Source organism: Globicephala melas, chromosome 8 (genome assembly GCF_963455315.2).
Source record: "Globicephala melas chromosome 8, mGloMel1.2, whole genome shotgun sequence".
Lineage (NCBI taxonomy): Eukaryota > Metazoa > Chordata > Mammalia > Artiodactyla > Delphinidae > Globicephala > Globicephala melas.
In genome coordinates, this window is record NC_083321.1 from 82,720,168 (window position 1) to 82,734,413 (window position 14,246).

At 36.7% G+C, this 14,246-nt stretch overlaps 1 protein-coding gene and 1 pseudogene across 1 annotated transcript in view; both read left to right on the forward strand.

The window, feature by feature from the left end:
• GUCY1A2 (guanylate cyclase 1 soluble subunit alpha 2) overlaps window positions 1-14,246 on the forward strand; it is a 434,531-nt gene that overhangs the window by 52,716 nt on the left and 367,569 nt on the right. The window lies entirely within an intron of this gene.
• On the forward strand, window positions 1,066-1,936 carry LOC115841775 (palmitoyltransferase ZDHHC7 pseudogene; annotated as a pseudogene).

Here is a 14,246-nt window from a genome sequence, read left to right on the forward strand (position 1 = left end):
AAAATATAAAGAACCAAGCAGAGCTGCAGAATACAATAACTGAAATAAAAAATACACTAGAAGGAATCAAGAATAGATTAGGCGATACAGAGGAACAAATCAGCGAGCTGGAAGACAGAGTAGTAGAAATCACTGAAGCTGAACAGAAAAAAGAAAAAAAGAATACAAAGAAATAAGGAAGTTTGAGAGATTTCTGGGACTACATCAATAGTATTATTTGCATTATAGGGGTCCCATAAAGAGAAGAGAGAGGGAAAGAGTCAGAGAACATATTTGAAGACATAATGGCTGAAAATTTCCCTAACCTGAGAAAGGAAATATCCAGGCCCAGGAAGCACAGAGTATCCTAAACTGGATCAACCCAAAAAGGGTTACAGCAAGTTAGGCAAAAAGAACATTTTAATTACAGTGTGTCTCGGTGTGTTCCAAAAAGTTAAAATGTTAAAATGGCAAAAATTAAAGATGAGAGAATATTAAAAGCATCAAGGGAAAAGCAAAATGTTAGGTGTAAGGGAACTCTCATAAGGAAATCATCTAACTTTTCCACAGAAACTCTGCAGGCCAGAAAGGAGTGACTTGATATATTCAAAGGGATGAAAGAGAAACACCTCCAACCAAGAATACTCCACCTGTCAAGGCTTTCATTCAGATTTAATGGAGAGATCAAATGTTTTACAGATAAGCAAAAGCTAAAATAATTCAGCACCATCAAATCAGCCTTACAAGAAATGTTAAAAGGACTTCTCTACATAAAAAAGAAAAGGCCAGCTCTCCAGGGTGGGTTCTGGCTCTCACGTGTGCTCGGTGGCAGCCTCCCTCTCACTAGCCCGTGGGACCCAGTTGAGTGGAGCTGTGGGCGGCTCTGGCCTGAACATGAGCACTGCTGTACAATGTGTCCCTGCCTCCACTGCTGCAGTTGATGTTGCCGCTGCCGCAGGCCAGGAGGAGTCAAGGTGCTGGGCGACCCCACCTGGGCCTCGCATTCTATCACATGGGACAGTATGCACCTTAAAATTCTGAAGAAAAGGCACAAGAAATGTTTAGAAATAAATTGTGAGGGAAACCATGCCATCATCAGGACACTGGCTCTGGGATGTCAAACATCATCCTCTCCTGACTGAAAATGACAACTACGACTTTTCATCCTCCTATAGTTCATCTGTGACAGCAGTGGCATGATCTGCACCATCATGATGTGGCTTCTGGTTATGTACTTGGACTTCATGGTGATGTTAGTTGTGCTGCTGCCTTCTAAAGACTTCTGGTACTCTGTGGTAAACAGGGTCATTTTTATCTGCCTGGTGATGCTTGCCCTGTCATCTTACCTGAGGACTATGCTCACCGGCCCTGGAGCAGTACCTAAAGGCAATGCTATTAAAGAATACATGGAGAGTTTGCAGCTGAAGCCTGCAAACTGAAGAGTTTGCAGAAGAAGTGATCTACAATTACCCCAAGTGCTGCTGTATCAAGCCTGAGCACACCCACAACTGCAGTATTTGCAAAAGATGTATTTGAAAAATGGATCATCCCTACCATGGCTGAACAATTGTGTTGGAGAAAAGAATCAGAGATTTTTTTGTGCTCTTCACTATGTACTTCGTGCTGGCGTTCATGCACACACTTGTGCTCTGAGGGCTGCAGTTCATCCCCTGCATCCAAGAGCAGTGGACTGAATGCAGTGATTGTTCATCTGTAGTCACTGTAATTCTGTTGATCTTCCTGTGCCTTGAGGGTCTGCTGTTTTTCAGTTTCACTGCAGTGATGTTTGGCACTCAGATCCACTCCGTATGCAATGATGAAACGGAGGTTGAGAGGCTGAAGAGTAAGAAGCCTGAGTGGGAGCAGAGGCTGCAGTGGGAAGGGATGAAGTCAGTCTTTGGGAGGCTCCCCCTTGCTGCTCTGGATGAACCCCTTCGTTGGCTTCTGATTCAGGTGACTGCAGATAATACTCAGAAAAAGGGGCCCAAGTTCTCTACATGAGGCCCTCTCATCATGCTACAACTTGTTAATGGACTTTATTTATTTGGGGTCAGAAATGGTATCAACAGCTCATTTGTGACCAATAGGGCAAATGGAACCTACACAAACCAGGTGTTACAGCAAGCAGAATTTATATATTTATTGTCACAGATAGGGATTTCCCACACTGGGAAAATCTGGGTGGCACTCTGACCAGTGTCATCGTCCAGTAACGAAGGAGTGTGGCCACATGAAGAAGCCAAATGTTATTATCTTCCTGTACAGTAAGGAGTTTTGTTAACATACTTGGCATTTTCTAAGAAGGTGTGTGGGGTATTACAAGGGTTATTAAAATTCTGTGTGCCAGAAAAAACAAACAGTCAAACAAACAAAAGGAAAAGAAAAGGCCACAACTAGAAACATGAAAATTACAAAAGGACAAATCTAATTGGTAAAGGCAAATATACATAAAGGTAGTAAATCAACCATGTATAAAGCTAGTAGGAAGGTTAAAAGACAAAAGGAGTAAAATCATCTATATCCACAATAAGTGGTTAAGAGATAAACAAAATGAAATGATGTAAAATATGCTGTCCAAAACAGTAGATGTGGTAGTGGAGAGTAAAAATGCAGGGTTGTTAAAATGGACTTAAGAGATCAACAACCTAGAATTATCTATCTATCATCTATCAACTATCTATCTATCTATCTATCTATTTATCTATCATCTATCCCTGTCTATCTGTCTATCTATCTATCATCTATCTATCTATCATCTATCCCTATCTATCTGTCTATCTATCTATCATCTATTTATTTATCTATCATCTATCTATCTGTTTATCTATCTACTTATCTATCATCTATCCCTATCTATCTATCTGTCTTTCTATCTATCTACCTATCTATCATATATCCCTATCTATCTGTCTATCTATCTATCTATCTATCTATCTATCTATCTATCTATCTATCTATCTGTCTTTCTGTTTGTCTATCTATCTGTTTCATGGTAACCACAAGCCAAAAATCTATAATAAATACACACAAAAAGGAGAAAGGAATCCAAATATAATATTAAAGATAGTCATCAAATCACAAGGGAAGTGAACAAAAGAAGATGAAAGAAAGGAAAAATAACTATAAAAACAACCCCAAAACAATTAACCAAATGCAGTAACTACATACCTATCAATACTATTTCAAATGTAAATGGACTAAATGATACAATTAAAAGACAGAGTGGCTGAATGGATAAAAAACAAGGCTTATCAATATGCTGCCTATAAGAGACTCATTTCAGAGCTAAAGAACACACTGAATGCAAGAGTATAACAAAAGGTATTCCATGCAAATGGAAACAAATAAATAAAAATTTTGTATAACAACACAAAAGACCCAGAATAGCCAAAACAAACTTGAGAAAGAACAAAGCTATAGGTATCATACTCACTCCCTGATTTCAAACTATACTACAAAGCTACAGTCATCAAAGCAGTATGGTACTAGCACAAAGCAGATACATAGATCAATGGAACATAATAGACAGCCCAGAAATGCACCCACACTTACATGAGCAATTAATCTATGACAAAGGAGGCAAAAATATACAATGAGAAAAAGACAGCCTCTTTAATAACTGGTGTTGGGAAAACTGGACAACTATGTTCAAAAAATCAAACTGGACTACTCTCTCATACTGTGCACAAAAGTCAACTCATAATGTAGTAAAGACTAAAATTTAAGGCTTGAAAACATAAAACTTCTAGAAGAAAACATAGGCAGTATGTGTTTTGACATCAGTCTTAATATTTTTTTGGATATGTCTCCTTAGGCAAGGGAAACAAAAGCATAAATAAATAAATGGGGCTACATCAAACAAAAAGCATTTTCACAGCAAAGGAAACTATCAACAAAACAAAAAAGCCATGTACTGAATGGGAAAAGATCTTTGCAAATGATATATCTGATAAGGGGTTAAAATCCAAAATATGCAAAGAACTTATACAATTCAACATCAAACAAACAAACATTAAAAATGGGCAGAGGATATATATAGGCATTTTTCCAAAGAAGACATATAGATGGCCAACTGGCACATGAAAAGATGCTCAACGTCACTATCATCATCAGGGAAATGCAAATCCAAACAACAATGAGATATCACCTCACACCTGTCAAAATGGCTATTCTCAAATAGAAAACAAATAACAATTGTTGCTGAGGATGTGGAGGAAAGGGAACCCTTGTTCTCTGTTGTTGGGAATGTAAACTCTTGTGGCCACTATGGAAAACAGTATGGAGAGTCCTCAAAAAATTAAAAACAGAACTACTGTATGATTCAGCAATATATCCAAAGAAAAAATATATCCAAAGGAAAAAAAAACAGTACTTAAAAATATATTAAAAATATATATGCACCCCTATATTTATTGAAGTATTCTCCACGATAGTATTGTCCATCAATAGATGAATAAAGATGCAAGATACACACACACACACACACACACACACACACACACACACACACACAGTGGACTATCACTCAGCCATAAAGAAGAATGAAATCTTGCCATTTCCAATAACACGGTTGGACCTAGGGATATTATGCTAAGTGAAATGAGTCCGACAGAGAAAGATAAATAATGTATGATATTACTTATATGTGGAATCTGAAAAACAAAACAAACAAACATAAAATAAAAACAGAGTTATAGATACAAAGAACTAACAGATGGTTGCCAGAGATGGTGTGGGGAGGAAAGAAATAGATGAGGGAGATTGAGAGGTACAAACTTCTAGTTACAAAATAGATGTGTCATAGGTATGAAATATACAGTGTGGGGAATATAGTTAATAACTATGTAATTCCTATGTTCGGTGACATATCATAGCTAGATTTAATGCAGTGATCATTTTGAAATATATAGAAATATTGAATCACTATCTTGCATAACAGAAACTAACATAGTGTTGTAGGTCAATTATACTTCTAACTCAAACTCATAGGAAAAAAAGATCAGATTTGTGGATCAGACCAGAGGCGGGGGTTTGTAGGAGAGTGAGTTGGATGAAGATGGTAAAAAAGTACATATTTCTAGTTATAAGATAAATAAGTACTAGGGATGTAATGTACAACATGATCATTATAATTAATACTGCTATATGTTATACATGAAAGAATTCTCATCACAAGGAAAAATTTCTTTTCTCTGTATCTTTAATTTTGTATCTGTGTGAGATAATGGATGTTCACTAAACTTATTGTGATAATCATTTCATGATGTATGTAAGTCAAATTATTATGCTGTACACCTTAAGCTTATACAGTGCTGTGTGTCAATTATATCTCAATAAAACTGGAAGAACAAAAAGCTCCCCTGATAGTTCTGGCATGCAGCCATAACTTGATACCTTAACTCCAAGGCTAACCCTGCTCTTTGGCAAGGATGCCTAGTAAGCTCTAGTTCTTAGAGAATTTAGTACCAAGTTATACTTTCTGGTACTAGAGGTTCTAGAATCTGGGTTTATCTCTCTGTCTTATTTCTGAGAGGGGGTTGCTTCCTTGTACACCACTCAGTTCTTTTCACTTATTCTGTTTCTTTTCAGGACTTTTAGTTCTGCTTCTGATCTCTAAACAGGAACTGGAGCCCTGCTTCCACTCATTGCCCTTTGTCTTCTGGCTGCAGGTTTAATGCCTCCTGCTAGACGCCATGTGCTCTAGTGATGCCTTCCCCCTCCCCCCCGTCCCCCATCTCTTTATCTCTTTGCCAAGTCTCCTTAATGCTGAGGAATGCTGGCTTAGACTGCCACTGTCTGTACCACACATTTATGACATCATATTTTTTTCTGATTTTCTCCTGTCTTTGCATAAGTGGGCATACTAGTTCTGGGTCAGTCCCTCACTTTCTTCATCCTATGTCATTAACTTTGCACAGATGTATGGTAGGTTGTTCTTCAGCGAATGTCAGAAAGAGTGGGTCACACATAGTTTTAGTAAAATGCTGGCTTTAGTAACATTTTTCTCTCCACCACTACTTGGACCAGAAATCCCATTAATCACCAGAGGACAAACTTAGCCTAGGTGGGGAAATATAAATAGAGTGGGCAATAGAGTGAGTTTGCAGCTGCTCTGGGAAAGGGAAGTTTTTACTTGTCTGTGAGCTTTCATAAAACAAGAGATCAAGAGGGATTTCAGCCAGAGATCAAGCATAGCGGTGACAAATGAGCCTGATTTTTGTGAGTTACTCCACTGAGTGATTAGTGCATAAAAAAATTTTGACTGAAAATACCTGATTGTTATCTTTTTTCTACTTTTTGTTCTGTTTTTCCTGATTCTTTGTACTTCCTACAACATTCTGACACCTCTTTTTCCTCTTCATTCACTTTTAGTATTTAGGACTGTTTTTTATTTACCTTTGTTTTTGTTTTCATACCCTTTCTTTTTCATTATTTGGATACTCAATCCTTCATATTAATAAAAAGGAAGATGCAAATCTGCCAAGCATTTAGAAGTTTGCTTCCTTTAATTTGTCATTAGTTTTCTGCTTTTGTGCTATATTTAAGCTTAATTTTTTAGATGGCAGAATTAGTAATCAAGAGACTCTACCTTGTTGCAAATCTGTAAACTTCCTTAGTTTGTTTTAAATGATCACCAGGGCTTTAGCTGAGCTAAAGTTTATTGTTGTACTAACTACAGGAAAAGGTTTATTAATCCAGTGATATGTGTATATAATAATATAGAAAATGTTTACCTCATTAAAGAAACAATTTTCAAGTACTTTTTCCATCAATACAAATATTTATTGAGTAGCTACTTCTTTCAGTATTGTTCTAGGTGCTGGTAACTAGCAGGGAGAAAAACAGAAAGTGGAGAGGCAAACAACAACAACAAAAAACCCATAAATAACAAAAATGATAACTTCAGAGTGATGTGCTATGAAGAAAAATAAGGCAATGGAATGTAAAAGAGAGTGGGGATGGGCTTAAATAATTAATACGTTAATGATAATCATTTTTAATTCATTTACACAATTCTAATAGGATTTGTACATGACTATAGTGTTTATGCTGATTCAGAGTTCCAGGAATGAACTTTTTCTTTTTAAACATCATTTATCCTAATATGGAGGAGGTTGATGTAAGTTCTGGTTTCCCCACTGTTGCTTGAGTAGCAAATACCTCTAGAAGGAGCCAGTGATGCTGTGTCATAGTATTTTGGGCTGGAAAAAGTCTCAGCTGGTGTTCACCATTCCACAAATATTTGTTGGGTACCCTCTGTGTACCCAGGACTGTGTTGATTCTAGAGACTTGACAGTGAGTAAGGGAAAGGGATAATCCCAGGCATAATCTCTGTCCTCTTAACACTGCCAGTTTAGAAGCTCATGGAAAGGCCACGTGACAGGAGGAATAGAACTTCTGTACTCAGTGGACAGAATGCAATGCTGCTTGTATGTGGCCACTGGAAGACAGCCATCCCAAGAAAAGTGGGAGGCCCACACTCAAACTGAGAAATTTGGGATTCAGTACTCTTCTAAGTGGTGAGAGGGAGGACCCTGTCAGGAAAAAAATTCAAATCAAATACATCCTTAAGCTTTCTCTCACTGTCATTCTCTGTCTGTCCTCACATGCATGTACATACACACATCCACCTATATATATCACTACATCTATAGACGCACATATATATGTGTACATGCATATATACATGTATATATATATATTACAGTGCTTTACTTTTTATGAAAAATTTTCACATATGTTCTTTTGTTACTCGTTAAAGTCTATAGTTAACTATTGTTATCTGATTTTACAGTGAAGTAATTAAGGCCCAGATTTTAAGTGACTTTCCTAAGATCACTTAGCTAATAAATGATTGAGGTTAGATTTGAATATAGCTTCTCCAACTTCAGAAAGGAAGCACAGTTCGTTTCACCATGTCCAATTTTTCTCTATTTCTGAAAATAAATGGAAATTGTAACACATCTTCCATTTAGAAGAAACATGCCTATTTCTTAAAAAAAAGAAAAAAACACTTCCCTCCCCCACAAACCTCTGTGTGTGCATGTTTGTGTATGTATACGATTTTACTGCATACTGTTGTATAGTACTCTATATTACTTCAGATAACTCCTTGAATTAAAAGTTATTTTATAAATAACTTTTACCAATGATGATTCTGACTATAGAATTATTTTCCTGTTCCCAAATGGGAGATAGAAAAAAGATAAAGAAAGCAATGGTTTTGAGCTGATAAAAATGGGGAGACTCCAGCTTATATTTTCATGATGTGCTTCCTATTGGTCTATATATCTTTCTCTTCGACTTGACTGTAGGTACCAAGTGGTTAGGTGCTATGTTCAATCTTTTGTAACCACACCAACAAGGAAGAGTGTCTGGAAGGGTAAGTATCTGAGAAATATTGTTTGAAAGACAAAGAAAGACTGAGGAATTGTTCTAGAGGAGGGAAAACAAAAGACACAAGACAAACAAATGCAATATATGATCCTTTATTGGATTCTGGACTAGAAAAAAAAAGTAGCTATAAAGAATATTGTTGGGACAGTAAGGAAAACTTGAATTTGGACTGTGTTTTAGGTAATAGTATTGTACCAGTGTTAAATTTCCTCATCTTTATGATTTTACTGTGTTTTTGTAAAGGAGCATTCTTGTTCTAAGGAAGTACACAGTGAAGTATTTAGTGGTAAAGGGACATGGTGTCTGCTACTTACTCTTAAGTGGTGTGTGTGTGTGTGTGTGTATGTGTGTACGCATGAGAGAGAGAGAGCGCATAATAAAGCAAATGGGGTAAATTTTTAACAAATTGGTGAATCTTGGTAAAAGAATATGGAAGCTTTTGAACTAATCTTGCAACTTTCCTCTAAGTTTAAAATTATATCAAAATAAAACATTTCTAAAAACTATTGAATAAAATTATATTTAAAATAGATCATTGATCCAAAGGGACCTTCTATTTCTATTTGGTTTTAGCACCAATTAAAAAAAAATCCAAAACTAAACTAAAATAACAAACATAAATGAGTTTAAGAGCTTTTGTAGTCTATTTTTATACTTAAGTATATTTTGCTGTTCCTAATATCATCAATGAAAACATCAAATTCTATGTAATCAGTGTAATCAGTAATCATCTATGGATATTATTTTCCTCAAGTTTTGTGGCCTTATAACCTGACTTAGTGACAAAACTGCTGACTAATTCTACTGCTCAAGTTATCTATTTTATTTTTTGATACTACAGTGAGTGGCGTCTTTACTAGGACCTGTTCCTTTCTGCTTGTAATCCTCTTACTGTTATGTTATGACATTTTTGTTATAACAAAGATGTTATGACATCGTTGACATAATCTTTTCTATAGATTCTGATTTTCTTTTTTATTGCTTCCCTGACATTTTAAGTACCCAGAGTAAATTATTATTCACAGTCTGTCATCAGTCATTAGATAATATTGCACTGTGCTATAAAAGTGTTTCTATATTTAATAACAGTGCTTTCTGCATCTCTATGTAACTGTTTGTACAATTAGTTAAACAGAATCTTCATCTGAAGCAAGATATCACACCAAGTAGCTGTTTAGTTTTTTAAAATGAGCTAATAGGAGTTTAAAGCAAACTATTTAGAAGATGATGGAAAACCCTGTGACTACAACTATATATGGTTAAAATTACTACCACGGCCCAGATTTTTAAATTAATAACAGGTCAGAGAATCCAGCACATACTAGATATTCACTTCCCCTCTTGTTGGAATAGACAAAGTATTTGTTTAAATGGTGTTCATTTTTGATACATATCTATTTAATTCTTTAAAACCTTGTTATATAGAAATAATGGGATTTAAGTGAATTGTACTCAAATTTCAAACTTATTATGACCATAAGCAAACATATGAGGCACATAGATGTCATCTCAGGTCTTACTTATGTCTAAGGTCTCCTTAACTTCCCTCCCCCCACCCCCTCATGCCCTACACTCACTCACATACACACTTTCATGCTGTTATGAACCTCACAATCTTGATTTTGTGGTGACAAAATTTTTAATTAAATGATGGGATGAATCTTATTGCCAGTGGGAGGCAAACATCAAGTAACAGTAGTATTCACAAACCAATGTCCCTGCTTTCACCTTAGTAGAAATGTTAGGCAAATCGGAGGGATTTGTGAGATAGAGCAAATCTTAGTATTGCCACATGGGAACTTGACTTCATGTGTCTTCATTCTTAGCTCATTTATATAAGTCCTTGGGTATTTCTGATTTGTGAAACAGGGATATTAGTAGTAAGAGTTACTGTAGTATAGGTTCTGCAGACAGTGGAGTTTAAATTTGGCTCACTGTTTAAAAAGAAGATTGCCTACATTATAAGATTTGCACTTAGAGCAAGGTTAACATGGTCGCAAGGCTAAAAAAATCTCAAATGTGTATTTACTTTCTAGGCCACCAGGCCAACCATTTCACTGTTAGTTGGATAGACAAAACAAACTATGTTGACCTTTGACATTCTTCTGGAAGCTAGAAAGGAAATAGCAGCAATATTCTGGCAAGGCTTGGGAATGGCCTAAGAAGAGAAAAGTCAGCATGTTTTTTGACTTTTAATTATGACTCTTTTCTGCAGTGTACTAAAGAAGTGCTTTGAAAAGAGTGTGGTGTTTATCACTGAGTGTGAGTTCAAGATCTTACAACTTTGTAATATCTTTTTCCTGTCAAGTGCTGGTTGTGGTTGACCTTTTGGATAATGTGTTTTTGTTTGCTTTCAGATGTTAAGAAAGATCTCCCATATAACCTTTTGTTTTCTTTAGGACTTAAAGAGTGGTGGGGAAGTGATAAAAGTTTATGGGAAAAAGAAAAGCTCTAAATTCAGACATTTTTGTTTTATATCTCTTTTGGGTAAGTTAGCCCCAGGCTTACCTATTAATATCGCTATAACAATAAACTAAGCCTTTGGTGCAGTTTCCTTTCTCCTGCTTCTGTTTTTTGGTATTCTTTGCCTCCTACTGTGATGTATTTTTTCCTCCCTCTCCTTCCTAAGAAGTGGATTCCTCTCCTCTTTGTCCCCTTGTTTATGCCAGTCCAGTGAGGGATGCTCTCTTTTGGGGATCCCGGGAGAGGCACTGTGAGTGACAGGACACATGTTGGAATGAGCAAGGTATGTTCACGAATCATTGAAGAGACAGCCTGATTTGAGAAATGATTCTTGTTGAGGCATTTTAAGAGACAAGAACTGGGGATAAATCTTACGATATGTCTATAGGATTGCCAGTGCATCTCACGAGATATACCATGCCCTCGTTCCTCATCTGCCCCAAATTTAAAATGTGAATTTCCATTAATATCTTCCAGTCTCTGGCACTTCTTTCCATGAATTTGTGGCATGTGTCCTGGTGCAATAACAAACTTTGCTTACTGTTTTCTGGTTGACTCTGAGTACCTTTACTAGTTATAACTGTATTTTATTCCTCCTTAACTCTTCCATCTTAGTCCCTCTGCTAGCTTCTGCATACCACATATGCTATTACTGTTACCAACACCATCACTTTTACTTTGGAATGGGAGCAATTTAAGAACTTAAAGCTAAGGGCTTCTCAGTATCCTGTCCATATTTTCTACATTACATACCTTTTCTACATTTCTACATTAATGAGCTTTCTTGAATTTCAATTAAAATTTAAAGCAACCTGAATATTTATTTATTCACTCATACATACATGTATTCAAGAAATATTTATTATATACTGGGTGCTAGCATTGTGTAGATTCAGATTTACTCAGCCAAGTACGGTATAATTAGCTGCAGAAGTTAATTATAGACCATTCTGTTCTCTTTTTCTCTTTGGGCCTCTCAAGCATCCTATTCTGAGTCTTGGGTTAAAGAAACAATAATATGTAAAATAATCTGTCCCAATTCCTTAGTATTCTGGTGTTATATTTTGCTATTGGACTTATGTTTGCAATGCTATGATCTATAAATCCTTAGTGTCGATAGAATGAAAGCCTTCATATCTTTATCTTAATAATAGCCCACACTTCAGATTTTTTTAAGAAATAGTTTAAAACAACAAGAAGAAACATCAAAAATGGCTTGATCCTGTTCTCTGTATGCTCTTTATACTGACAAAATATTGGCAACAACCAATAGTCCAACTATAAGGAAATAGTCAATTAAAATATGATAATCTGCTTACAAGAACATTAAACAGCTGTTTCATTGAGAACTATGTGGAAAGATTATGCTACAGCATGGGAAGATGTTTATAATGTTATCATAGCTCTGTTTCCCCAGGAAACAGGCTCTGAGGTGGAGATCTGTTCTCAGGAATGCTACTGGATACTGCTCTCAGGATCAATGACCCAACCAGGCAAACCACAGTAGATTTCAAGGCCTGAGAATAGTCCTTTGTGGTTAATAGCTCCACAGTCTGAGTCATCCTTTTTCATGAAAGAAAGCCCGTGTTTGCAGCTTAGCAGACTATTGCCCTGTAAGGATGTGAAGAAAGTAAAATGAGAAGTTGAACTGCTATGCCTAGGTGCAGTCACAACAAATGTCTCAGCTGATCTCTCCAGAATTGCTCCCCACTGAGGCAAGGATGCCTTGCCTTTGTATTACAGCTCACCACCTCCCAAACTAACCTTTGATTCAGGCTGCCCTGGGGCCTGAATCCTGCTATTGGGCCAAGCAGCTGTCTTCAGCTAAAAGCCGTTACCAGAGCAAGACTCAGCCTAGAGCTGATAGCTTCACACACTCCCAGCATCCACTAGAGATGAAATATTACACAAAAAGAAAAAAGTCACAAATGTTTTGTGTACATTATTATATTATGAATTCAACTGTAATATATGTGTGAGTATGTACAAAAATTGGGAAGGGACAGAAAAATGAACTGTATTACAAAATGCTGTATTAGAAAAGTGAAAGAGGCAGTCCAGTGGTTAGGACTCTGCACTTTCACTGCAGGGGGCATGGGTTCCATCCTGGTCAGAGAACTAAAATCCTGCATGCCATGTAGCGTGGCCAAAAAAAAAGTGAAAGAATTCATAAGAACATAACTTTTTATCAAATAAGCCATGAAACCAAAAATATTGTAGTTTCCATTACAATATTGGAAGAACTCAGGCGTATGTTGTCTCCTCTCCCAATTTTAAAAGATTACCATTTTTGTTAATTATTGCATATCTCAGGCTTTCCCTTGTGTTCTATTTGTGGAATATCTTCAGGTGTGGTATGACAGACATAGCTCAGTGTTCCTGTCAAATTCACTTTAAGATGGTAACACATATGAACAGTTGCTCTGCTTCAGGTGCTAGCTTCAACCATTCCTAGGGTGACCTCACCTATGAGGCAAAAGAAGCAGTGGTTAGGGGTTCAGTCCCTATATATGCCATTGATATTTTTTTTCACAGCTTTAAATTACTTTCTTACTCAGCCCAATATCTTATATGTGTGATCAAAAGGGAATTGGTTATGAAAAATGTGATTCGAGCAGGGCAAATAAATCAAATATGATACTGACAACCAGTTTGAAGTTGTAAAAAAAATTCAGATTCCCATCAATTTTATTTATTTACAACAACACAACTTTTATTCCAAAAGTTAATCCTCTCTGTACAAATTGCATAGAGGCATAGCTTCCAAAACTGGGTTGGAGCAGTTGAGGAGGGTGGATCACAATTTAGTGATTGTAAAAAGCATAACAATTAAAGAGGCATTAGCAGTGATTAACAGCTCTGAGTAAACCCTCTGAGAAGCCTTCCTTCTGGAAATTATGCTCTTCTGCCACTTTTGTGGCCTCTGATTTAAACTGGGCCAGGTATCATCAGCAGACACAGGAATCCATGCATTTGCATAGTAATTCTCTTCCTTAAATTCTTAGCCAACATGTAAAAGACTGCTAAAAAGTGCAGGCATGAGAAATGATGAGAGTACATCTCTGTAGGGAGATTCCGAAGCCTGTGAGACATTAACACATTAACATTAACATTTTCACAATGTGGCAGATTGCATTTCAGAAGCAGGGGCCAAGTGTGGGTACAAGGCTGAGGCAGGTGCTCCTGCAGTTCCTCTTTTTAATTAGCTCATCTTTGTGCGTTCTTTGAATATACCACACTGCTGTGGGGCTCTCGGCTTAGTGTCTTACACAACAACATGTCAGGGTGCTGGAGAAGGAAGACTGGGAAATGTGATGAGCCCTTAGTCACCTGACAGGTGGGCAGCTTCTGATAGCAAGCATAGCACAGAGCCCTGATAATGCTGCCTGATTATACATGTGCTGCCC